Source organism: Phaethon lepturus, unplaced genomic scaffold (assembly GCF_000687285.1).
Source record: "Phaethon lepturus isolate BGI_N335 unplaced genomic scaffold, ASM68728v1 scaffold2770, whole genome shotgun sequence".
Taxonomy (NCBI): domain Eukaryota; kingdom Metazoa; phylum Chordata; class Aves; order Phaethontiformes; family Phaethontidae; genus Phaethon; species Phaethon lepturus.
This window is the reverse complement of record NW_010511005.1, coordinates 32092-42410: the sequence shown is the minus strand read 5'-3', so window position 1 is coordinate 42410 and position 10319 is coordinate 32092. Positions and strand designations below refer to the sequence as shown.

Below are 10319 nucleotides of genomic sequence, written 5' to 3'. Positions count from 1 at the left end.
AGCAGGAAACAATTTCAGCAAATATCTCAAGTGTACAATATAGTTATAATCTCTCTTTTCTCTATCATCCTGCCAGATCTGTGGAAGGGGCTTTATTTCTTCGCACATGCAAAGTCCCACCTGTCCTGCGGCGTTGCGGGTGTATCCTAAATCCCGTGTCAGCCCACGCAGAAGTTTCAGATACAGAAGGCTGTCTCCAATGGCTGTAGATAGCTCTCTTCAGGATTCCCAGGACCTTCACCGTCACCTCTGCTTTGTCCTCATTAGTGGCAGCGCATGGAGGGTGTGATGGGGTGTGGAGCAAAAGTGGGCCTTATGCTAGAACAGACCTGATGAGTCTCAGCAGCTCTTATGACCAATGCCAGACATGAAGAACAGAAGATCCTCTCCTCTGAAGGGGAAAACCATTAAAGAGTTTGGTCAAGAAAACCTCAGTGGTTTTTAAAGTCTTATAATAAATATAACAGGAGATGTGAAATGTGAAGTAATCAGGCAATTCTATGAGAGGAGTGGAAACGGCTGAATAAAAGTGGCATGCAAACAGCTTGGCTCAATTTTTATAATGAGTTTAGCAATGCTGAGAAAAACATTTTAATTTCCTTGTAGGACTTTCACATTTTCCTGCAGAAAAAAGGAAGTTTCATTGAGGTGAGAACAGTATCAAAGAAAAACTGCATAAACAAAGCGCTACTTCAGCAAGCAGGGAGTTTCATCATTAAGCTTCTAATTTCGAAGGACTCTATCGAAGGAAGAGACAATGGCACTATAATAATCTCCAAAAGTACATGTTCCTGTACAGATAACTACAAAAAAAAAAAAAAAGAAAATTGTTTTTCTACTTGTAGTCTACAGCCCTCAAACTTTTGATTCAAATCAATAGGAACTTTGAATGGAAAACATTAAAGAGATATGCTTTAATTTTTTTTTAGAGTAAAACTACATTTTAATAACTAAAAGTTTAATGAGCTTATTAAAAAGAACTATAGATCTATTTTCTCCTCGTTAATCTTATTTCCATGTTGCAAAACCTGTACAAGGGTGGAACTGGATGAAAGGCAGCACTAATCTTTTTATGATAAAACCATTGTTATGGATGTGTTCTGCTGCTAACTAGACATTGTGAGAATCAGTGGGTCAGGGATTGGAAAGCTTTATAAAGTAGACATGTACCACATAAATGTGAAACAAGTATGTGTCAGACTACGAAGACGACTTTTCTAAAGGCAAGTGAAAATGAGAATGGAGAACACCCCATTTCTCCTGTTATGTGCAGCACTTTCTTGTGCTTTTCTTGCAGATACAAGGCAGAAGAAAGAAGATGCAAGCAGCTTATCCAGGTGAGGAAGGTGGACCTCTGGGGAGGAGACCTATAGCAACTGTCTAGCATCCATTGCAGTCTCTGGAACTAGAATATAGCAGATGAGGAGCTAGTTCTCCAAATTCCGGTAGAATGAATAACATGACTGAGTATTTCTCAAAATAGAGGGGGCTGCATTCTGTATCACGATGACAAAGGCTTCATTAACCCTGACTCATTCTCGGTTTATTTTTTTTTGTAGAGAGCAATTAAAACTGATGATGCATTCACTTATGTATTGTTTCTACAAATAATAAAACATCCGACTCAGTCTACGTTTGATTTGTAATTCAGGCAGAAATATGGTTATTTATGTGAATTCTAGTATTATGAGACATAACTCTTCATAAAATACAGGTATTATTTTGTCTGAATTATTACTGTCAAAAATGTGGAAAAATGGGGTACTACTGCTGAAATTTTGTATTCAGTGATGTTTTTCAAACAGCTTCTGCACTGCCTGTTCTAGAGGACTCTAGGTAACCCTGGAACACGGGTAAGAGGAGGTTACATTACCAGAAAATAGTCAATTTATTAGACATACGATAATTTAGAATGTATTCTGAGTAAACTGCAAAACATCTATAGTGATAATATAATGCAAAACCCTGTAATTAAGAGAAAAATATTCATACAAGCTTTAACAAACTCTATTACCCATGCTCCCATGGAACAGAAAGAAAAGTAGCAAAGGTACATGCCTCAAGTGGTATTAGTATAATTTTTTTATGAGCTTCAAAAGCAAACACCACTGACTGTCCTAGTTTCTTTTTTTTTTTCATTAGAAGTACCTGGAAAGTTGCTATGGCTTTAAGAAAGTTGGGGAAACTTTCATATGGAAAAGTAATAGTCCAATGACTCAAAAAATATAAGAAATTCAGGAATTCTTTGGGCTCAGGGTGACACAAAAACTGGATTCTGGCTCTTTGGACTTGGTACAGAATCGTCACTGTGGATTCCCTGATGTAGCCAGGTTCTCCACCTTTGCAGGAGAGCCAAAATGCGCAAAACAAGTTCTGACATACAGGTATTTATAGCGGAATTCTTAATGTAAAGACGGTGATTTACACAGCACAAGTTTTAAGAACACAGCTGTTTTTCTATCTTGTATTTTAAAGGATATTAAGCTACACACCAGACTTGTGTCCAGCAGATGTCAGCACAGCAATCAAGAAAGCATTAAGTGTTTGGAGCAGTGTGGCCCCACCGAAATTCATCAAGAAGGACAGAGGTGATGCAGACTTAATGATCTCCTCTGCAGCCAGAGGTAAAACTCTACATAACCACCATGAGTTATTGCCAAGTTACTGCCCACATGGAGCAGTTGACCTGAAATTGCTAATGATTTCTTCTCATAGACACCATGTGCAAAGTTCAGTGTCAGGTTGAACTAGCAGAGAGAAAAGCATAGTTAATGCTCAAGGTGCTATGGCTATAATTCTTGAAGATCTTCGGGGGAGGGTATAAAGGCAGATGGTGAGAAGGAGAGAGAAAATAAATGCAATGAACTGCCTGCAGTTCACTGGATCTATACGTAGTATATGATGTGTGCATGAACAACAAGAGACTTAGGGCTTGTGGGATATTCCCAGGTTTAGAAGATTATGGAGTGGGTAGCTCTAGTCACACTCTTGGGATTAGTCATGTGCTTTGTATGAGCTAAATGAGTTCTAGACAGACTCAAAGCTTATATTTTTGGCATTGGCCTCAGGGTAGACTTACCAGCAGCCTTCCCTCTTTCATTAACAGTCATGCACACATGCACTCTTCCAGTTGGCTCTTCTGTTCCCACCCAGACATGGCCACTCATCTGGGCTACGCCGAGTGTGCTGGCACTGCATGCAACCTCTGTGTCTTCCCAGCATCTTACTTCTGCCATCAACACTTAAATTACCAGTCAGGTAGTCAGGTTCAGGTACCTGATGGCTGCTGACACAGAGTTTGTGAAAATTTTACCTTATGACCAAAAAGGGAAATATGTTTCAACCTAAACCATGTCCTCTTCCTTTACAGCAGCAATAAGTAAATGTCCACCCATTTCTTGAGGAAACCATGGTTTCACTCCTGATGCATCAGTTCAAATTTTTCGGAGTTGTCCCTATGAAAAATAGAACTTTTGGTAAACCAGTATAGAAAAGGAACTTGGAAGTTTACAAAGTCAGTAGAACAGAGAGCTCTGTGCATGGCTGAGATCTGTTACCTCCAAACCCCCAGTCAGCTGTGTATGGGACTTGCTCTTCAGATCACAACAACTTCATCCTCTCTGATGGCCCAGGAGGGTCTGTTGCTCATGCTTATGGACCTGGCAAGGACTTTGGTGGAGATGCTCATTTAGATGAGGATGAAACCTGGACCAAAACCACAGAGGGTAGGACATGAAGTTCTCCAAGCCCTTCCTGAAGCAGGCTGCACATGAAATCAAGGGTGCAGTGACTGTCTCCTCTCTTCCTTAAGGAGTGTTTAAAAATGGGTCTGATTCAAAGGAACATTGGGCATCTGGTTTCTATAGCTATAAAAAGCCTCTGGGCTCTCTGGTTTAGAAAGTTAAGGCCCCAGCTGAACTTCTGTCATGAACTGGGTGGAGATTTATTTGGGAGGGAGGTGAGGGGCCTGGCAGCGCCCTTCTTCCCACTCCTCTGATCTGCTTGTCTCTCCCTGCACAGTTACATCACCTGCACTGGTCCAGGGTCCTTCTCCCACACTGACTTCTCCAGGATCTACAGACTGTTTCCTTGTACTCTACTGTAATGATTTAATTATTTTTCTTTCTGACCAGAACTTAATATCCAACTGAATTTCCCATAACAGCTTCAGTGGCTTTGCCAAGCAGTTCTGAAAGCTTCTGAGCTACCTTATGTCCTTCATGTTTTCAGGACAAACATAAAGATACAGCTCTCTTATTATGTGTTTTGTATGTTGTTTTCAGGTACGAACCTGTTTTATGTTGCTGCCCAAAAGTTCGGCTATTCACTGGGACTTTTCCATTCCAAAAACCCAAATACTCTGATGTACCCATTTTATAGGAAATTTGACCCTTCAGTATTCATCCTCTTTATCCTCTTCATCAGGATGATATCAATGGCATTCAGTACCTCTATGGTAATTCACAAATATTAATCAACTAGTGCTTATAATTTCAAAGGCTTTGGAATACCTTTCAGTGACATTTTTGTGTACTGAATATACCTGATTATGTTCTCACTTTAATTTCTTCCATAAACTGCTTCTTTTAGAACCATCTTCTAACACCCACATGACCAAAGTGAATCAATCTGCTGAGATAAAGGACCCAACTAAGTCAAAATATCCTGCACTGCCAAACACCCGTGGTTCCAATTTAACTTTTGATGCTGTCACCACTTTCCGTGGAGAAATAAAGCTCTTTAAAGACAAGTAAGTCAGCTTTCTGAAAGTAAAAAATCTGGGTATTGTTTTAAAATTATGTCCCATAGCATGGAAAAATAACTTTACCCAGAATATCAGCCATTCTAGGCAGGAAGGCGAGACAGGGAATCAGAAGGAGAGGGGGGAGGCAAAAACAAAGAGAGTGGTGGAGAAATGAAGAGAGATAGGTATAAGGAGCAAGATCATCTTTTAAACAAGGCATGCTATGAATAGTGTAGGAAAGATGGCTCCTCTGAAAACATGGGCTGTTTTCACTTTAGACCGTAAGCAAGTCCCAAGTGTTTGTCATGTGGGAGAGTTCAGCTTTGGCAAGAGGCACCACCAGCCCTGGAACACCCAGAACCTTCAGTGCTGTCCTTGCCTTGAGAGAACTCAGAGTTTACCAGTCCTGACACAATACCTGCAGTGATGATTTAGTATAATAATAAAAGGAAAGGATAATTGATTCAGTGCTAATCTTAAACAAAACAGTCCCACTCCAGGGCATGACAGAAGAGACTTGAGAAGGGCTAAAAGATCCCATTCCCCTCCTTTTCACGTGGTAGGGCTGTGCTTCCCCTGCTTCAGACCCTTGCCAAAATCAACATTAAAGTGAGTTTTGACCTTAGCTTGAAGTCCACAAAGCCAGTAAAGTGTTATTTTGCAGAAGATCCTCATGCACACTAACCGTTTCTCTAAGCTGGTGTTGGTAAGGCCAGGGTGGGGTTTAACTGTGAAAACCTTACCCCATACCAGCCATGTGAGCCAGGTCTCTCTAGGCTCCCTTTCTACATAAGGGAAAATAACAACTGTTTTGACAAAACAGTTCATCTGACCTATTTTATGTGTCTGCATCAAGAAGAGAGGAATCCCACCATGGAAATAACTTTCTTTTTGTTGACATTACAGAGAGCTTAGGGTGACTAACTCAGGGTACATAGCTGGGTTTAGTCAAATAAATCCTGCCCTAGTTGCCATGATGTGGTTTCATGCGTTAGTGTGTGTGAGCATCTGATTTTATTTAAAATCTGTTCTGTATTTATGTAAAGCATTTTTGGTGCAAGCATCCTGCAGTCAGAGCAGCTGATTTTAATTTAATATGTTCATTCTGGCCATGGCTGCCACCTGGTGTTGATGCTGCATATGAAATTCCTGAAAAAGATGAAATTGTCATTTTTAAGACTAAAATGTTGTCTTTTTATTTTCCGATGTTGTCTTTCCAAGTAGCCTTCAGAGTAGTTCAGAGTGTGTCTGGCCTAAAAAACACTTAAGCTCTTTCTGTATGATTCCACAAGTTTTAATTTAGTCCAAAAAATTGGTGTATTTCAATCACAGAGATAACAAAAATATTATCCAAGTTAAGGATCTTATTTTTTAATGTCAATATAGAAAAGTTTCTCTGCCAAAATAAATGTCATTGTTTTCCTTTTTTTCTGGAAAATTATTTATTAAGTTTAAAAATGATAGCACATGTTTCTTCCTAGCTCATGGAGAACTAACATAAGTGTGAAGGAAAACTGAAATTTCAGTTCTCATTAAATGTAGTGCAAAGAAATATTCTTGCATTTTTTGGACTCTAGACCTAGTATGTAGAATGTTTTCAAGTAAACATTATTTTCTCTCTGCATTTTTGCATTAAAATATTAGTTTTCATAAAAAGGATTGTGTCATTCCCAGAAGAATATTCTGATAATGCTTTCATCAATTTTTCTTGGTAGGGAATGATTTCTGGGTTGTGAGATGAGATACCATACTTCCTGGATACCCCAAAAATATCTACACCCTCAGATTTTGGTAACCCCAGTTACCAAAATTGATGCAACTTTTTATAATGGAAATGAGGGGAAAACATATTACTTCATAGCAGACAAATTTTGGAAGTTGTATTTCCTGTGCTACTTTCCTAAAGAGGAGCAAACATAATCACATGATCAATACCCTGTCATGATTTAGGATGTATTAGTCACACACTTTTGGTAATCTCTTTCAGTGTCACAACTGGCTATGGAAAAATATTTGAAAGGGAGGTGAAACAGTGCTTTTAGCTTTCCTTTTAATTGGCTTAATTATTTAACAGTTCTTTTATTTATTTATTCATTTACGTTTAACTGCCTTGTGAAAAAATTCCACCCTACATCTCCACAAGTCATCTCAGAAAATCCATCAGAATCTCAGTATTTATATCAAAAATGTTTCTGTGGGTTAAGAAGGAGTATCCCACCACTTTTCCATTTACCAAGAGATCATTTCATAAAGTTGCTGATAAATGCCATGTACTCCAAAGAATTATCTGCTCTGCATGGTTATTATTTCCTCTTTTCAATCCAATCCCTACCACTCAGGTTTGTGTTACAGAGCATATATCTCTAACAACTGAAGGAGGTGCTCCTATAATAGAAGCAGTAGATAATCTGAGCTTTTGGGGGTGAATGGCACAACTTCTGTCTTTCTTGCCACTGCAATGCCCAAGTCATTGTACATACAGAGATCATACCGGAGTAACTATTCAGCCACATATTTGCAGTTTAAGCAGAAGATGAGACTTCCACATTTCAGTTCAAACCCTCATAGCTTGAAGGGCTTCAAGCTAAGCAGTGTCTGATCATTAAATCTCTTTCCGAGCAAAGGTATCAATAGGAAAATGCTTTCAGAAGCCTTCTTATTCCAGAACTAATAGATAAACTACACTTCACTAAAAGTGTAATGGCCTGCAATAAGTAACTTAAGTAAAATGACTTAAATAACTTATAACTTAAGAAAAAATCAGATTTTTCCTGATAAACAATTCTTACAGAGAAGGAACATGAAAGCAATCTTTTTGTAATGTTGCAAATCTAACTTACATTTGAGAATATTATCTATCTGTCCTCTAGGTACAGTCTCTTAGAAAAAATATTTAGCAGATTTATTATGTATAAGGTATTCTTAGATGTATCTTGAGCTGATGTAAACAGAAGCAATTCTTCTAGTGCAGCTAATAGAATAATAATTATTTATGGCACATCGTGTCTGTCTCAACGCTATCTAAACAATACTGAAATTCTTCAATGAACTCAGTTACCTGTTGGTAGGTAGAAGGTAATGAGGTGAGCTGAATTAATCATGAGTTGTTTGCAGTTTTCATTGACACCAGGTTGTTTATAATTTTTCTCAGTTATGATAAAAGAAGTCAGTGCATGTACAGGAAGCCCATACTGATGAGAGATGCATTTCCTAGAATTAATGGGAAGATCACAGAATCACAGAAACACTAGGTTGGAAAGGACCTTCAAGATCATCAAGTCCAACCATTAATCCAGCGCCACCATGTCCCCTAGACCATGTCCTGAAGCGCCACATCCACATGATCGATGCTGTTTTTCAACATGAAAGTGAGTAACTGTTCTTTGTCATAAAATCTCTATGAAATGCTCAAGGTCATAGGGCTGAGAGTGCTTGGACAGAGAGAAGCACTTCTAAATGCTGCTCCTAGCCCTCAGGATGACCAACAAGACCCTGAAATAGTCACATAACCCTCCCACGCTTTACTTTACCCCCCTGAAAAACAGTGATACCTTTGGTGACAGCCTCACAGCTGGAAAGGCCAGCTCTAAGGGACAGTTTGATATATCTGTATTCATGCTGATGGGCACCTCTCACCATGACGAGCACCACTCAAGACAGTGACTTCTCAACAACGTAAGGTCTACCTGCTGTGAGCAAGGCTATCACAGCCTGGCCCTCTGACACAGAAAGGCACTGCTCTGAGAAAAACTATTGGCACTAGCTTGTCCTGCATGAATGAGAATGTTACTTAGACAGGGAGATGCTGGAACAGACTCAAGGGTACGTCCATACTGCCACATGGCACAGCTTCCTAGTTGTCTCCTGGCTCCTCATCTCCTGATCTTAAAAAACAATGCATGTTAATTGCTTACCAGAAAATCTATCAGCCTCCTCCAAAATGAGTCTTACACTTGGTGCTGGAGATCCTTAACTGCAGTCGTCATTCCCAGAGGACAGCGTGGATGCAGCTACCCCAGGCTGGATCTTTCCTTCCCTGCATGGTATCTGGCAGCATCCCAGCAAGCTTGTACCTGCTTGCACCTTGCCGTGCTCTGTGCCACGTTCCAGGTTGTGCAGTACCTACCCACAGGTGGCTAGAAATACACCGTTCTGGAGGGTCTCAACATAGCCATTGCATAACCGCAGATATTTTAAACCCCAGAAACACACAGGATACCTTTTTTTGTAGAGTCACCTCATGGGATTCATTAAGTGTATTATGCAGTGTGTGCATGGCTGGTTTGCTATGGAAGGTGTTCCCGTGCTGCTGTGCACCATTTTGCAGAGGTTACACCTGGGAGCAGGTGCTGTTGACATCGTAAGTGTATCCAAATTTTTTTGTGTGTTCTTTCCAGAGATGGTTAAAGCATACTCATCTTTACACCTGTGATTCATCTGTTTTTTTCCCTAGATTTCTTTAATTTGTTCCGTGGAAGAAAGCAATTTGAGTTTGACCCTGACAAGAAGAGAGTTACACACCTCCTAAAGACAAACTTCTGGTTTCCATGTTAAGAAAATGAAAACTGTAATGGTGTTGGAAAGAATGTAATATTACACTGGAAACACTTTTTATTTTATAAATATGTGGAATGTATAGGTACTTCAGCATTAGTCATCAAACCTCATCCCCTGCACAATCTGTGTTTCTGTAAATAACAGAACAGTATTTAACATACTGATGTGTACGTATATACATAATTAACATCAGGATTGCTAGCTTACCAAAGAACAATGAAGTTTTTACTTTTGATACAAAAATGTGTCCTGTTTTATTTTTCCACTCTCTTCATTCTTCATATTGTGCATCACCCCGCACAAACCTCTACCAGCCAGGAGTCCATGAGGAAGTGCATTTCTGTTCCTAGGGCTAGGATTGCTTTCAACCATTTTTAGATATTTCAAAGTTAAGCAAGAAGGCAAATCAAAGCTACTACCCATAATTATGGAGAGACAGACAGGAGCTCCAGGGAGCAATCCCTCCCGGCCCGAAGTGGGTGCCTAGGGATGGAAGTGCTCCTTTTCATTACTGACTGGAGCGGAAGCCTGTTTGAGCAATTTATGTTAGACACCTGATTACAGACAGCTAAGATTAAGTGTGATGAATCCTACCCCAAGATATTTATTGATATATATATCATTTAAGGCTCATGCCCACAACACAGGAGCAGAGGGGCACATTGGTATGTAGGGGAGTCCCAGTCATCCCTGACCTGCTTCCACTCCAGCTGTCCTGGGGGAGCCTCTATGATCTGGGGGACACCCATCACCATGTGTCGATGGGAGAGGGTCCCCATCACCTCACAGGCTGAATGGTCACTGCCAGGGGGACAGGGATCAGTATCCAGGGGAAGAGCATTTGGGGATTTTATAAAACTTACTATGTCATGTTTCAAGGGGACTGTGGGAATGTGCAAAATTTATTATGGGTTGATTAGGGGAAAGACCAAAGGCAGGGAAATGGAAGGGTCAAGGTGGGGAGGAACAGGTTTGGGAAGATAGAGAGATAAGTGGATAAACGGGGCTGGTTGCATGC

At 40.0% G+C, this 10319-nt stretch overlaps 1 pseudogene; it reads left to right on the top strand.

The window, feature by feature from the left end:
• Positions 1-1239: 1239 nt before the first annotated feature.
• Positions 1240-9298, top strand: LOC104617141 (annotated as a pseudogene).
• The last annotated feature ends 1021 nt before the right edge of the window (positions 9299-10319 follow it).